This window comes from Rhamphochromis sp. 'chilingali' (genome assembly GCF_963969265.1).
Source record: "Rhamphochromis sp. 'chilingali' genome assembly, chromosome: 1".
NCBI classification, from domain to species: Eukaryota; Metazoa; Chordata; class Actinopteri; order Cichliformes; family Cichlidae; genus Rhamphochromis; species Rhamphochromis sp. 'chilingali'.
Window position 1 is genome coordinate 21,667,518 of NC_137929.1, and position 17,522 is coordinate 21,685,039.

At 38.5% G+C, this 17,522-nt stretch overlaps 1 long non-coding RNA gene across 1 annotated transcript in view; it reads left to right on the plus strand.

Moving 5' to 3' along the window:
- Positions 1-3,426: 3,426 nt before the first annotated feature.
- LOC308395676 overlaps positions 3,427-17,522 on the plus strand; it is a 382,280-nt gene continuing 368,184 nt past the window's right edge. The window contains exon 1 of the long non-coding RNA XR_013971437.1: positions 3,427-3,670. This is a non-coding gene — a long non-coding RNA (uncharacterized lncRNA). The remainder of the gene's footprint in view (positions 3,671-17,522) is intronic.

A 17,522-nucleotide genomic window follows, 5' to 3' on the forward strand; every position in this document is an offset into this window, starting at 1 on the left:
GGTGGCAGATGTAATTGGCAGATAATGTTAAAAACAATTCTACCAACCATTAACCATAATTCAATAATCCTATAAACCTAATAACCGAATGCACTTTTAACTCTTATTAGAATGAGATTTTAACCACTACAGTGCAAAGTTTTTAGATACTGCATTGATAAAGTACAAGAGATACAATCAGTCAGTGTTTATTCAGCAGTCAAGGACATCAATATTTGCATAGTATTTTTACTGACATGTAGAGCACATATGTTTTGGGCAAAAACATTTTTGAATATTAAAATACGAACATTTTTAACATACAGTTGGCAAATTAGCTAATGCCAATGCAAAACCAATGCCTGTTAAAAAAAAGAAGATAATCTTCTCACAAACTGGTGTTTGATTTTGAAACAGGAAAAAAGTGGGGAAACAAATAAAAAGACTAAAATTTGAATAAAACCTGAAAGCAAGTAAATACTTTATATGCTGCCTTATGGTAAACTTTGGTAATATTGATCAAGAACAACACTGGCTGATGATGAAATACAGTCAGCTGGCATGGTGACACTGCCAGTATTAACCTGCAGGGCTGGACTGGGACAAAAAAATTGGGCATTTTCACTACAGACCGGCCCACCAGGTATTAAAGCCATAAAGCCTTTGAATGAAAACAAATGCTGTTGTGACAGTGATGTATACTGTCTTTTTGGTATATGTATGATTTCTATACATTTTAAAAACTGATAAAAACATTGTTCGCAAGATTCAGATAATTATTTAATAAAAGCTAAATATTTTACATGAGAATAAAAAAGAAAAGTATTTCTTTTTGCCCCCCTCTCCCTGTTAATGCCCTACCTGCCCCCCTGGAAACACTTTGCTAGACCCGCCCCTGCACAGTTACCAGTTGTCAGCTACGTAAAAAAGGATCCTGGTGTTATTTGTCTCTCAGAAACAGTTCATAACTTCCCTTCAACTCATTCATGTCACCTAAAAGGTAAACCTGTTTCTCCATCACCTGTTCAGCTCTGATGATTCAGTAAGGACATCTCCTGGTTTCATCTTCACGTTTCCCTCTCACCACATATCCAAACCGACATCATGACCAGCAGCTTTACAGCTGTGGCTCCAGCAAACATCAGCTGATAGTAGAAATTAATATTAAATAAATTCTAACAACAGCTGATCAAGCTTAAACGTGTTGCTGTTGTTTAGCGCGACATCCGCTGGTTTCCTCTTTCTGGCGCAAAGTGGGCGATAAACAAACAAGAGAGACGATCAGCTGATCATTGATCAGTTTCATGATTGAAGTAGCAATAGAAGAGGCAGCTGTAAAGACAGAATAACTCCAGCTTTGTGTCTTTTTCCATCCTAGCTGAAGTACGGGACAAACTGTGTCTCTTCTCAGCTCAATACAAAATGCATAATATTTTCTCTGAATGAGGGACCATTCCATTTTTTAAGGAGCTGTTGGCAACTCTACTAACTAACCTTATGAATAAAATAAAGTTCACTATCAGTAACATCATAGTGAACAGCTGTATAAACTCGTCATGCTAGCTCACGCAGTATGAGGTATTGTAACTGACTGTAAAAAGTCAGCACAACGAAAATAAACTGCACCTAAACTTGGTTTATATCTGACCCAGATAGACTGCAGGTCATAACTTCTTACCTGAAGTTCAGTTCACCTGACACTCGGACCGGTGTTCCAGATCTACTGGCGTTTAGATCAACTGGCGTTGGTCGAACAGATGTGTGGCAGTCTTGCGTTTCAGTAGCTCCTACCGACAAACCAGCAAAAAAAACGCCAAATGTGTCATCTGTGACACTTGTGAGGTTGTCTCAAACACACTCCGTCAGTCTTGATGCTGTTGAACAACAAAATGTTTAAAAATGTGGCGAGTTTACCTGGTGATATCCTCGTGCGCGACGCGATCGCGAAAACAGCAAACAAGTAACACCACGCCGTTGTTGTTCATGGGACAGCAAGAGTAAACGATCGGGAGACTCTTGTCGTCGTTATCGTTCCCCTCGCACGGTTTATTTCTCCGAATTCAGCGTTTTTGCTTCACAACTACAGCGTGCAGTTTACTTTGTGCACTAACATGGACTCGAGTCAACCAGCGCCACCTCTGGCCAAGTGCCACAGCCTACAGCCAGATCAACCTGTGACACATCTGCACCACGTTTGAATTCGTGTCATGCACATTTGTACCTTTCAATTGTGTCTGTTTGTGCGTCATGCAAATAAACCTTTGGAAAGAATGAAATGATATCATATATTCCTTATTGGCCTACATTTGTACAAAATTCCAAATTATATACACAAAGTCATAGAAATCACCACTCCAATTGGTCATCATGATTTTAATATTCTCTTTTTCCATAACAATGAAATACGCCTTGGACAAATATGACACATCAATATTTCATTAGTGTCGTCACATCACATCCTGTAAGCATCGTCTGTCTGTGTCTTTTCCCTGAAAATGAATATTTCCAGCCAATATAGGCAATTCATCAACATGGCTGGAGTTATATACAGTCTGTATAAGTGTGGTTAATCTAATGAAGATTTGTAAGGAGACGGCAGTTACTGTGAATTCACAGCAGTTACACAGTGATTAGTAATAAACAGCCAGTGAGAGTGAGTGGATATGACTGTTCCCACCACTAACACATGACCATAGGCCACTACTAGATTAACTTGTGACACATCTGCACCTGCTGCTATGATCACATTGAGTAGAGGCTGAGTGGCTGCACTTACCCCTGGTACATCCAAATCTGCCCACAAACATGTTGAAAGATGCAATGCCAGCAATGTGGATTGTCAACACTGAAAACAATCAGTAAGCAAAGACAACAGGGATCACTTTTTTCTGTTTATTTAGCACCCACAACATTTGTAGTCGCCTTCTGCACAAGGGAAGTCCACACACACCGTGTGGTACCACTTTCCACAGAAGGTGCAATCTGCAAGATTGAATGAGATTGTCAGGGTCATTGTCTGACTGTTTATTACTAATCACTGTGTAACTGCTGTACATTCACAGTAACTGCCATCTCCTTACAAATGTTTATTAGATTGACCACACTTATGCAGACTGTATATCACAACCAACTCTAACATGTTTGTTTGCAGAGGGAAGACACAGGCAGACTATGCTAACGACATGTGATGTTACAACACTGGTGAAATATTAGTGTGTTCACGACATTTTTCGTATGGGCAAAAGTATTGATATCAGGATGGTGATTCTTATGTGTATGTCATTTGGCATTTTGTACAAATGTAGGCTGATAATAAATACATGATATCATTTCATTCATTTCAAAGGTTTATTTGCATGACGCACAAACAGACACAATTGAAAGGTACAAATGTGCATGACACGAATTCAAACGTGGTGCAGATGTGTCACAGGTTGATCTGGCTGTAGGCTGTGGCACGTGGCCAGAGGTGGCGCTGGTTGACTCGAGTCCATGTTAGTGCACAAAGTAAACTGCACGCTGTAGTTGTGAAGCAAAAACGCTGAATTCGGAGAAATAAACCGTGCGAGGGGAACGATAACGACGACAAGAGTCTCCCGATCGTTTACTCTTGCTGTCCCGTGAACAACAACGGCGTGGTGTTACTTGTTTGCTGTTTTCGCGATCGCGTCGCGCATGAGGATATCACCAGGTAAACTCGCCACATTTTTAAACATTTTGTTGTTCAACAGCATCAAGACTGACGGAGTGTGTTTGAGACAACCTCACAAGTGTCACAGATGACACATTTGGCGTTTTTTTGCTGGTTTGTCGGTAGGAGCTACTGAAACGCAAGACTGCCACACATCTGTTCGACCAACGCCAGTTGATCTAAACGCCAGTAGATCTGGAACACCGGCGGCCGCCTCGGGTCTCTCCTCCTGCCTCACCTTCCCTCATCCACCTGTTGCCTCTGTGGAAGCTCCGCCATAGCCACCACCAAACAACTGAGTTATTTTTACACATCGGCCAGCATCTGGCCAATCCACCACCTCTCATAAATAAGTCACCAGCCCACGTGCAAATGTCCGATGACTAGTCCAGCTATGTTAACTTGTTAATCTTTTGCCGAAAAAATGTTTTCTGCGGTGCCGTCTTTCGTGCTTGGCTCTCCTACCTTTGCTAACATGATGCGCATAGTGCAGAAGCCGGTGCTGCATTCACTTACCCTCGGATATCTGAGCTTCACTGTGAAACCATAATCGTACATTTGATATTTCATTAAATTTTATTGTTTTAGCTTCGGGGTGGCACCTGGGGTGGCCAGTCTGGTTGGGGGGGTGGCCTGTGCCCCCCCAGGCCACCCTGCTGGACACGCCATTGGTCTAGATGGGTTCTCTCTGGGTACTCCAGCACAGTCTAAACACATGCAATTAGTGAGGTGAGGTTAATTGGTGATTCTAATTTGCTCATAGGTGTGAATGTGAGTGGGAATGGTTGTTTCTCTGTGTTAGACCCATGACAGTCTGGCAGCCTGTCCAGGGTGTATCCCACCTCTCATCCTATGGAAGCTGGGATAGGCTCCATCATCCCCGCGACCCTGATAAGGATAAGCGAACGAGGATGGATGGATAATTTTACATGCATTTAATGAAAGCTTTGTGTGCTTTAGCACGGTTGAAAATATTAGTGGATGTTCGAAAGAACATATTTATTAATAGGAACAGTAGCATTTGACAGCTCTCGTACCAGTTTGCTTCTCGTCTAGGTGTCAGGATGAGTTTTCACTTTCTTTATTGAAAAATGCTACTTTAAGTGCTTGATGATTTGGTGGACTTCCACTATGTGGCTTAGAGACTGAAACAGTGTTGTGTATGTTTATTCTTTCTCATCACAAATTGTTATTTAACTTATTTGGAAAAAAAATCTGGTTAACACGATTTAGCCTTTGCCTCAGATTTGATAATTATAAGTATCCACCCTACAAATGGTGTATTATATTAAAATCTGGGATTAATTATTCTGAATTCATTTTAAACACTGCAATAGTTCATCCAACTATCGAAATTGATTTTGAAGGTAACATTATAATATGTACCCAACTGAAATGATGCTTACAAACGTGAATAGAGTTAACTAGAAGTAGCACATTCCTTTAATATTAATTGCAAGGCAATGTATGCATGACATTCTGACTGGGAGCTGAGCACCCCTAAATCTTTAAACCTAGATTCCCCCCCCTGGTGAACACGATTCTGACTGCTGGCAGACAGTAAACATTTATATCCTACAAAACCATTCAAAAACACAATGAAGTCTACAAAATAGATTAATAGTTGAGAAGCAGCAGATACTGCTATCAGGAAAGGAGTTTAATTTTCATGTTGTTGCTTTTTATATTATTGCTTTAATACTCTGTTGGATATTTGAAGTAGTCACCACTGGCAACCAACAAAATGCAATGTAATCACATAAACCTCAAATGATCTTGTATTCCTTCCCATAGACCTATAAATTTAGGCAAAATACCTTAGATATTATTTGTATATATGAGCTTGTATGGGATTTCTTTTTCAACTCTTGGGAAATATATTTTCTTTTTCTTTCTCGTTCTTGTTTCCATTTCAGATGTGCAGTAATTGGGTATGCAGCTTTAACGAAATTATATAGGAAATTGAGGACAGTTAGCCAAAAACCAGCTAAAGCTTGACTGTAAAGAAAAACAAAAAGATAACTGACTTTTTCAACAAATTTCACTAACACAAAACAAGGTTGATGCCTGGCAGATAAAAGCGAGAATGTCCATGTTATTGGCTAGGACCACCTCCTCCTTTGCATTTCTTATTCAATGTAGGAATCTTGGTGATTTACCTGACATACTTAAACTAGTTGAATTATGATTTGATACAGTCACAGGACGTGTGACACAGCCCTGGAGTTTGGGCAATTTGGTTTTTTCTTTTCCTTTTTTTTTTGCTTGGGAAATAAAAATCTTCATTAAAACCAAAAAGGGCAACAAAAAGAGAGTATTTTAAGCTTCTCTATTGTTATGTTATTCCTATCAGTCCAAATTCAATCCATTTTTTTATTCAAAGCAAACCATCTGCCTATCTATCATCTTTCATTTTTATTGGTCTTTAGATCTTTATTGGATTGAGAGTTTTCCAGGAAACCTTTTGTTTTGTCCAGTTTTTAAAATAATAACTATCTTAGCAGAATTGAGACAGTAATATGAAACAAGTAGAGCTGTAACTGAATATTAAACTGCATTATTATTATTTTTTTATTGTTTCAGTATTTGCTTTTTAATTGTAGGATTGAAATTATGCGTGTATGAGACTTGAATGGAGGTTTAAACATTGCTATCACTGATAGCCAGCACCAAAAATGCTAGTCGGTTGAATATATTCTAATTTAATGAGTGTACAACAGCAGTTACTGGATCAGAGGTATTACAATGCCAGGCAGTTGTGCCCTTCTCTCAGTATTTCTTTGAAAGGAAGCTGTAAATGAGCCAGGGTAAAATAAATAGAACACAGCCATGACTTTGATGTTAAAAAAGCAACCATATAGACAGAATTTTTTTTCTTTCATAGCAACTCTGTCAAGAGGCTCAGGGTTCAGAATCTGAACATATTTTATCTCTTTAATTTTACAGTTAGTTCGAGGTAGATGCACTCTGACACTGTCAAAGCAGTCCTCATAATTGGATTTGTCAGCCTGAGACTTGGCACACATGAAAATCTAAATGATAAGCTTCATTTTGCAGATGATGGTCAGTCCCAGTGGAAATGTGTTTATATTGCAAGTGATTAGCCGAGGATGATGTCTGTTTTTATGAGTCCACAACAAGCATCAGCAAAGCAGTAGTAAAATTTGCCGGCCATTTCAAGTGTGTTTCTACCCCATGGGGGAAAAGAGACCAACCAGGTCCACAAATGGAATAAAGACAGAACATGAATAATTTACTCACTTCAAGTGCAATGAATACAACATTGTTTCCCCAAAAAGTTGGGACGTTTGGTGAAATCTAAACAAAAGGAAAATGCACTAAATTTCCCTAACATTTTAGAAAGACATAGTCTGAAACAGAAGCTTTGTATTTATCTGTTTTTCACACACCACACACACATGAAACAGTCAAAGAGGCACAAAAACAGAGAGAAAAAACCAAAAGAAAGAAAGAAAGAGAGGGAGAAGAGAGTGAGAACAGAAAATGAGGCAGAGATGGACAGAGAACAGGTTGGTGTGCTGATCTAATATGTCTGAGGCCCCTTGAGAGAGCTAAGCCTATTAGCTAATAAAAGGAAGTGGAAGGAAACAAGACAGAGGTGGCCTAATCAGGTTGGCCTGAGGTATTGAGATTTAAGTAGCAGCGACTTTAGAACCCCAAATATGTAAGTCAAAGACCTCCCTCACAGTCTTCTCTGAAACTGACACCCGGGCTGAGCTACAGAATCTCTGCTTTTCTGAACTCGAAGGAGTTTCACGTTTAATTATTCCAGTGCTCTGTAAAGGTCAAATTCACTTTTCTATTTTCTCATTTCATCAACAGAATGGATAAAATAGCAAACATTGGGAACAACTATGGGAATGGAAACTCGTCTTAAAAGCATGAAATAAAGGCAAAGTCATAAATAACTATCTTCATAGACAACAAGAACAACAAGCTCTGCCTCCCAGTGTCAGTATAGGGTTAGATTATATTAGATGGCTGAGAAATATACACGTTAAATGCTTTTTAAATTATTTTATTCACATTATTTCACTAATTTGTGATCTTGTCTCAGTTCAGCACAGCGCAAGAATTCTACTATACTATATTTTTGCAGGTGATCTATGCAGTGAATTATATTTCTAACAAGTGGCAATTAATGTAAAAGACAAAACCTCCCAGTCTGATGGAAGGGAAGCTACTCAGGTAAATGGTACTAGAATTTCTGCAGCTGAACCACCCAGAAAACACAGGACATGCTTGGACCTGCACCTCATTTTAAAGACAGAGGACGCACCATCCAATGTTCTTCTGAACAAAAAACAGTGGGCTACTTTCCCCAAAGCACACAATTTCATTCCTCATAAGGACTGAGACAATTATCCAACACTTAGGTAGAACAACTCGCACCCCGTGTACCAAACTAATAAATCAAAGTTTGCCTGGCAAGATCTCGCAAGTCTCGCAAGTATCCAGATATGATCAGATGATGGGATCTGGTTTTGAGGATTCCACATTTATCATGTGATTAAAAAATACAAGCAATGAATCATGTGTTAAAAATAATTCCCATGTTCTATTACATTGTGTTGTCAAAACCACTTGATATTACCAATAAAAATAAAGAACGCACCCTTCATTTCTTAATGAATTATCACATAGTCCTTTCCTTTGTCATATTGAGACTGAAAAAACAAAACAGATGACAGCTCACCACAGGATTTTGAATCCATTGCACTAGAGCTCAAGCTGTAAAAGCAAAAAAGCCATTTTTTTCTGTCAAGACTTGCCCAACAGTGTATATAAGTTAAATTGTAGGGCAAATTTCCACAAAACACTGAAAGATATTAAAGACAAAATTGCCTAGTGTCTTTTACGTACTGCGCACGTGGACATTTAAAGCAAGTTCGTAGTTAAGACTTATGAGAGCACAACAGGCTGTGGCAAGACGAGTGCAGCTACGGCAGCTAATGCTTCCATGCATGTATAAGTACACTCCAGGAGAAGAAATGGCAGTTAGATCTTGCACCAAAAAAAAAAAAAAAAAAAAAGGCGCAATGAACTTCCAGTTCTCAAACAGGAAAAGGCACTCAGGGATCTCAGGAAACACTATGCATATTTCACTTTGTGCAATATAAATAAATAAATAAATACATAAAAAGGACAATCGTCATCTTCGAGGCATAGAATCCAGCACCACTGTCAAGGATTTGTCCACACCCCTTTAGTGCAGTTCTTAAAAAAGCATCTGAGAAATCGCATCCACACCCAGCTTCTCAGTCATTTCAGCTGGTTAAATAGGTGACTGTAAGTAAAATTTAAACTTTTGACTTTGAGACGATGACTCATTTGGCACAGTCACAGGAAAAGGGGCAACCATTAAAAATTGACACAGGTGCTTTTCCAGCAGACATTTGATGTATTACTTCAAGTGGAATGAAGAACTTTTATTTTGGCAGGTGAATAATCAATTTTTAAGGAGTCTTAACAATTGCCTCACCTTCTTTTTATGCCTTTCATCCTTTCATGTCGTCCATGTTGCAGTTAGGTCTACTGAAGATGTCTAAGAGCAATCTCTTGTTTTTGCCCTCAGGCGTTAAGGGCTGTAAGTTATATGCACCTGTGTGTAATTACAGGTACATCTCGATGCAAAATATTGACACAGTTTACTGTTTACAGCTCTGAAGTTCATAGAGTTGTGCTTTCAGATTCAGTCAGTAAGGTTGTTTCGACAGCATTTCGCGAAGAAGATGGACAACAACCCAAAACATACAATCAAACTAATCCGGGACACTTTAAAATCAGAAAAATTCCAAATCATTGGCTACGTCAGTCATCTGATCTCAGGATGTAATCAACCAGAACGTCACTTGCTGAAAACTAAAAGCACAAAGAGCCAAGAACAAACAAAAGCTCACAGTTGGAGTAAAGGCCTGGCACAACATCCCAAAAGAGCCTTCTTTTGTGTCCAGGGGTTCCACAAATTAATAGTCATAGCCTGCAAATGATTCTCAACAAATAATTAAGTAATAAACTAGGGCTGTTTTGTAACACCCCTAGAACATGTACTTAAAGCCTTAATTTACATGTCTGCTTTGGTAAATGGCTGAAAGAGCAAAAACTGTCCCAAAGTAAAAAAGAATAATAATAACTGAAGAAGTCCTCACCACCAGTCCTCTTTACTTCAAATGATCTTAACCGTGTTACTATGGAGATACTGTCATAAGGGTCTTTCATAGAGAGGTATACACTCGCTATCAACATACACTCCTTACATTCACTTTACACACACTTCTATTGATCTGAGATGTGGAATTTTACTTTTCTGTGAAACAAAACGAGGACCAGTGAGTGTATGTGGGGGGTTTTTAAGTGAAAAGAGCTTTTTTCCCCCCTTTTTTTTCAACAACCACAAGCCTCGAGCAGCCCCGAGTCTGTCACTGTTAATGTCAGCTGCAGTTTAAGCTACATTTTTGATTTTAAAGGTTCCTAGAGACAACATAAAACAAATGTATTACCATAATCTCTTCCTCCCTGTGAAAAACATCTTTCAACTTTCAACTTTCAACTAAATAAGCAAAAAAAAAAAAAAAAGGACAAGGAGAAGAGCATCAACTACACAGACAGCTGGAGCTGCTTTTTGCCCCCCTAGGATTTCAACTGTCCGTTGTGAGTGTGTGTTTGTTTGTTTTGTTTAGTTTTTGCTACTCTCTCCCCCTACAGTGTGTTTCATGAGCTTAAATCATTTGTCACACTCCACTGAATATGATAGTGGAAAGGTAAAATGTGATGCCAATGAAGAACTATGAATAATTCAAAAGTTTTATCCCCCCCACCCCCCACAAAGCATTTGCCTTTGTAATCTTTGAGCATACATTTTTCCAGGATTCATAGCTATATTTTGCTCCTGTGCTGTTAATACTTTTCTGGGGATGAACGCAATTAACTGCCATTTTTGGCCATAACTCATTGCCAACTCACACACCTGGTTCATGTCAATGATAAATTGTTTTGGAATTATTTATAAACCTAACATCACATTAATAAATTTACTCGGTCCCTGCTATTTTATATAATTTTTTATTTTATGAGCCGGCACTCCTCCCATCCAGGTCAAATTTGTGCTGTCCCTTTTTGATTTTACATGCACTTTGACACAGACAGTGACAGGAGTTCATTTTTGTGGTGCAGATTTCTTGTATTGCATTTATTCTAAAACATTTCTATCTTCTGATTATGGCAGGATGACACCGCTATCTTCAACAAGAAAACGGGAACAAAAACAGCCGACCCTAGATGACAAAATTTTAAATGTGACAGGTATAACATGTCATATCTTAGGTGTCGGGGTATGCTTTTTATTGGCTCAAACTTACACCTAGAACACTCATTTTAGTTCTTGCTGTTAAAAAGTGCCGTAAAACCATGTGTGTACTTAAATTTTACATGCATCTAATGTCTAATTAGATGCATAATTTATTTAGAATAAATTATTTATGCTGTGAATTTTATGTGTCATTTTAAAAGGCTAAAGCAACCACTTCTGTTGGATGCACATACGTTTTTACAGGTCTGTATAATGGCTCAGTCACACTGGAGGAAAAATACCAATGCAACCACTTTGGAGCTATAAAAAAAATAATTAGCTTTAAAAATGTAGTTATGGCGACTGTCTGACGTTGATCATGCAATATCCTCAATGCCTGGACAGCCACTTTTGATTGCAGGGTATCTGCACAGGTCGCCTGTTACCCAACAATCACAGTTTGTTTCCTATTGACTGCAGTCGTTCTCAGACAGATTGGCTAAAGTTTGCAAATTACTGGCATTTATTATATATATATCAGTCTGCACCAGTGTGTGCAACTTGTCTATGACGCATCTCTTTGCAGTAGGTAGACTTAACTCAGTTGGTTGCCAAATCAAATCTTAGTAGTTAATGTGAATTTCTATATTGATAACTAGCAAAAGAACCCTATCCCAGCTACTATAGGGCACACCCCAGGCTGGCAATCTGACACAGGGCGTACATGTCTCAGTATGAACAAATTAAAACAAACAAAGAGTGTACAGAAATATTTTTAACACTGGCATCAGTAAACCATGTTCAAATGACTTGTTGTGATCTTGCTGCAGTAGCTATTGACAGAACTTGGCTGCTAATTAGCTACTAATGTTTGATTATGTCTGGAGTCTAATTAAATGGTGCTTCCGAATTTTAACAGAGATTTGTTCTACATATCCTTTCCTGGTGGAACAATTACCACTTGCCAACGTTGCTGACAATATTTTGACAATTTTGACAACACTTTCTTTTATTAAATAACAAACAAGTTACTCTAAAAAGACTGTCGAGTAGACTTTTCAGTAATTCAGTGGATAAGGTGACACATAACTTTGTATAAATTGCAAGTAAATTCATTCATAATACAACAAATGTACTTTTATTATATTTTTTCAAATATTCACCTTAAAAAAATCCAGTCATGGCACTTCTAAAGCTTTTCATATGTTCATGTAAATCTCTCCTTTTTGGAGAAGAATTAATGGGTGGATAAAACACGAGTGTACGAGGTGGGGGCAATAAAGATGATGTCAATTTTGTAACATGAGCGCCTGGCCCAAGATCCCCTAGTGGAGGGAAACGGGGCCCAATCCAGGAGTCCTATTACTCTGTCTGCATGGGTAATGTCCTCAGATGATCCCTACTAGCAGTCTCTGGATGAAAATCAAATGACTAAACAGAAGAGAGGAATTAAGCGAGTGGAGGAAACATACTGAAAAAGACAGCAAGGAAACCAGTTCAGCTTTGGACTGAGTACTGTTGTCTGCAAGAGGAAAGCAGAATTAAGCCATTCTCTGACACATCCCTCCTAAAATAAACATCCAGATATTGTGATCAAAGCTATTACAAACTCTTCTGCCCCAGAAGAATCACAGTGCTATTCTAATCACCTGCCTGCTGTGGGTACAGCATCAAAGTGATACAATGAAAATGCCACCGGGCCTCCCAAATAATTATGCACATTTAAAATCCCAACACAAACAGACATGCGCGCACATCGCAGGTTGAAACACTGCCTTGCCCCAATTGAGCAGATGAAAAAGTGATAACAATGACTCCTTCAGCTGGATAATAGAAAGAGGTGTACTTACAAGTTCTTATCTTTCTCTCCATCTGCAGCTTTCACTCTCCCTTTCTGTGTCATACCCCTTCTCCCCTCAGCACTGTTCCCACTCATGTACATGTGTACACTGGGGGGAACCTGAGAAGGATCCATTACACGCACAGTAACTGATGCCAAATTAAGTTTATGCAAGCGTAAGCTCAAATATGTTTGTGCAATGAGTGCTAAGGGTGTAATAATACATGCATTTGTCTTGAACCATTCGCCGTGTGATTCAGTGTGAAATATTCTCAGATCGGTGCACTTTAAACAGCCCTGTGTACAGTCTACTCTTACTGACAAGTGTGCAGCATCTGGGAGGTTTTTTTCTTAGGGGAAGAATTGTGGTCATTTCAGACTCTTTTTATATAAAAAAAAATACATGCAATAATTTTATTCTTTTGTACAAAACTGTAACTGGATACTTCCAAGTGAAACCTAGGAATAAACGAAGAGAAACGCATGTTGATAGAGAAATCTTTAGAGCGCCGCCCACATCTCTAGAGGAGGTTTAGTTAGCAGAGAGCGAGCAAAGCTCATAAGACAAAGCCCTTCTCTAACTAGGTTAAAGGGTTTTCCTCTACATCCATTAGCCTGGTAATGAACCACTGGCCCTTTTATGACTTCCCACAGTGGTGCTATCTGTATCTCTCACCAAGTGTTTATGCTATATTCAGGGGGAAACGTTATTTGTTGAATTGAAAGCCTTACCTTAACAAAAGAAACAGAATAATTTATATTTTCACACTTTATATGCTTCAAGTTGTAACATGCAGCAAAGTCAATAATCTAATAAAAAAAAGAAAACTTATTTTCTTGCCACTGCCTTGTGATCACGCTTTTCTGTAGGAGAAAAAAATGAATGAAAACTCTGGGTACCATAATTCAGATTACTCAAAACATTATGCGCATTGTGACTAGGGAGGCAAGCTATATCAACACACCTCCCAACTTTCCTTATCTTACAACACTAACAACAAAAAAGTGAAAAAAGAGCAACATTTTAAGGCTACACAAAAGCTAGTGCAAGAGGTAAAATATGGAGAGTATATTACTCCATATCCGTCAATTCATACAAAGGAAAAGAGGACATGTCAGCGCTGACGTGACAAGATACTATCATCCCAACACCTGGAGTATTACTTACAGCAGTTTTACGTGGTGCTGTTTAACCCAGTCGGGCCTGTTTGATTGACCCATCTAGCAAAGTGTTGTTCCACAACCTTTTTGCACTACATTGACAGCAATAAGATGATAGGATCAATAGCAGGCCTGCAGATTGTTTGTGTGTTTGTGTGCTATGTGCACGTGTGTCTTTCTCTGCCATCAATCTGCAGCAGGATAACTGCTTATTCTGCTCTTAGGTTACATCAACTTCAATGGCTCACTGTGGGAGAAGGGTTCCAAACCAACATCGATACAGAGCATGCTGAGACACAGGGAGAATGACTGATTGAATGAAACCTTGGACTGGTATTTGAGACCAAAGTCTCTGACAACAACAGCTCAGGCTGTCAGCCTTCCAAATAGACAAAAAAAACCCTAACACAAAGCTTCAAGGTTAAAAGGAAGAGGGCAAAAACGATAGGAAAAAAAGAACAAGGATGGTTTGTTTGAGTAACTGCTAGCACTGTTAGCTAGGAGGTGAAAAAGGCAGACAGCTCATATAAATACACTACAGTGTTTTGAGGGTTTAATATCAACTACAGTGGTTTCTCTCCAGAAGACTAATCTGTGCTTTCAGTATGATGTCAACTGCTGAAACACTGAAAAGCCACTGGTGGCCTTAAGTATCTCTTTTTACAAGAGACATGCACAATATGCTGGATTGTAAATTTGTTACAAATTAACAAGAAATACCAGTTTTCCTGAACACACACACACACACACACACACACACACACACACACACACACACACACACACACACACTATAAAAGCATGAATGATTAACTTAAATTGCCTTTTCAGGGATTCCACAGGCATATGAAATACAGACACTCATCACTGGCATCTGTGCGGTGATGATGTGCAGAGTATTGGAAGATAACGCTCTCTTTTCATTTCATTTTAGTTTTCTTCAAATCATTCAAGTTTGTAAAAGCTTTGAACGAGTTTGCATATTGCAGATAACAACATTATGCTACTAAGGGTTTGTTGCTTTACTTGAGGTGTGCAGAATCGCAATATTTTAAATCAACATTCAAGCAAACCTCTTGCTAGACATTAAGAAAAAAGATTGCCGTTCCATCAATCAATTTTTTTTAAACGTGCCTCCAGCTAGGCTTAACTAATCAAGATCAGAATGCAATCATAATTTTGGAGATCAGAATCATTAAATAGGGGTCTTTTAAATACGTTCCTCTCTGCAGTCCTTTTACTTTTTCAAGCAAATGACTGAACGATTTCCAATGGCTGAAACAAATGAGTAAATAAGTGAGTATTCTACAGTATCATTTAATATTGTGTTCAGTATTTGTTTTTGCTATTCAGACCTTTTAATTATTTTTTTTTGGGGGGGGGGGGGGCTAAAGATGATGTCAGTAAGAGGGGGAGTCCTCTTATAGTGTTCTAATTAGGGCCAGCTCCAGGCAAGGCCATGAGAAATGCCTTGTGGCTGAACAATACATTTATAGCACCTGCACCAAAACTTACGAATTATGAATCAGACCTTGAGAGTGCATTTGTTTTCCTGTTTTTATTGCATTCTAAATGAAAATAAAGGAAGTTGTAGATGAAATACAAAATCTTAGTTTTAACAAATTAAAAAAAAAAAAAAACTCTGATAAACAGAGACATTCGTCATTCGTATTTGCCGCATGGCAGACAATTAATTCTGACAACATAGTAACTTCATTCCCTTGCAAAATCCTTCCATTAATTAATCTCAAATGCAACTTTCTCTCATCTCCATGTGCAATGCTGCTGCTTAGAGTTTGACAAGACCAGCTGTCTGGGATATTATAAAATCTTTTAATTACAGGTACTGACAGTGCAGTTTTCTTAAAACATCATTACCATGTAACAAGGTCTTTTTTGTTTGGCACTTTTTCCATTAATTTTGTAAATAAAGAAGTTAGGTAAGTGACATGATGTTGATATTCGTAAATTATTGTCTTATTTAAATTATGATTTTTTTCCTGTTAATGATCACATTGGATCAGGCTGAGCTTGCTATGGAACCCACTGAGAACAGTTTTAGGTTATTATTCCCCACTGACATCCACAAGGGTGGGATTGAGTGCCTTTCCAACAGAGACACACACACACACACACACAAAGTGGAGGCCTCAGTATTTGAAAGAGTTGTATCTTATTTGGATGATTTTAAAAAAGCGATAGTGCAACAAAAATGCAACAGCAGACTGTGCAAACAGATACAGTTTTTAAAAAAAAGCATTTTTACTTCGTACAGTTTAACTCCAGCAACAGTGTCCCTGTTCTAAATCTGTTACACTGATGCACAAACACTAAACTGCCCTGAAAGACAACCCTGATGCCAAAGAAGTTGACGTGGTGTATAAAGTGGAATTCACTGCAGCTCTCATGAACCTATATTTGATACACAATAGACTAGTGAAAACAGATCACATATTTAAGGAGACAAAATGTGGTAATTTTGAACTTCATGCCAATAACACTTTTTAAATTTTCATTTATTAGCCATTATTTATATAGAGCCAGTTTACCAGGCTCTATACTTATTTTTGGTTAATTTGATTTTGAAGCTTTGGACTGTTAATATAAGTTTATATAAAATGCTGTATTAATAAAATCATGTCTTGCTCTAAAATGAACCACTAAAAAAATATTTGCTAATGTTTTACTGAGTTACTTCCTGCATATTAGATGGCTCAAATTAAAAAAAAAGTAAGCTAAGTAAAACCAATAGTGATATAAGGAGAATGCTTCCGACACTGACTGCTACACTCGAAGTGCCAGAGTTTCTTGAGGGATCCCACGGGAAGGTCAAGCATAAAGCAGAAAGGTTCCTGAGGTAACTGAGCTGGTGAAGACCATGCCGTCATCTTTTGTTGTGCTGTTGCCAGCTAACTGCTAACCGTCATCGCAAGGGATTGGCACTAAGAACAGACAGCGGGAGAGCGGTGATGTCCAAGTTCAAGCAGAGTGACAGCTAGTGCCTTTTGAAAAACTGGCCGTGGTGCCACCAAAGGGAACTAGAGGATAGGCAGTGAAAAGTTCAGCCATCTCATCCTGGCTCACTATCACTCTCCCTCCACTAATCTGACAGCTGATTCATGCCAGCACAGGCCTATTTCTTTCTCCTTCAGTCTTTTTCTTTACATTGAAATATTGTTTCTCATTAAATAAAACTTTTATTGTGACTTCATGCTGTATATCTACCACTCAGACCAAACTTTCTGAACATGTCAAATGACATCACTATGAACCATTCTGACCAGCCATACATAAACTCAGCACAAACACAAACAGTTCATTAGACTGATTGAAAGACTGCCTAAGGGAAATGGCTCGGGTATAGCACCACTGACTGATCGATTCATTGACTGATTGATTTTAGGGAGTGGTGCCACTTTTCCCACTCTAAAAAATGCTGATGCAGTCCCCTCACTTAATCGCTGACTTCATACCTCATTGATTTATCCTTTTGTACATTTAAATGAAAACCAAATTGAGTGCACAATCACTCACACAATTCA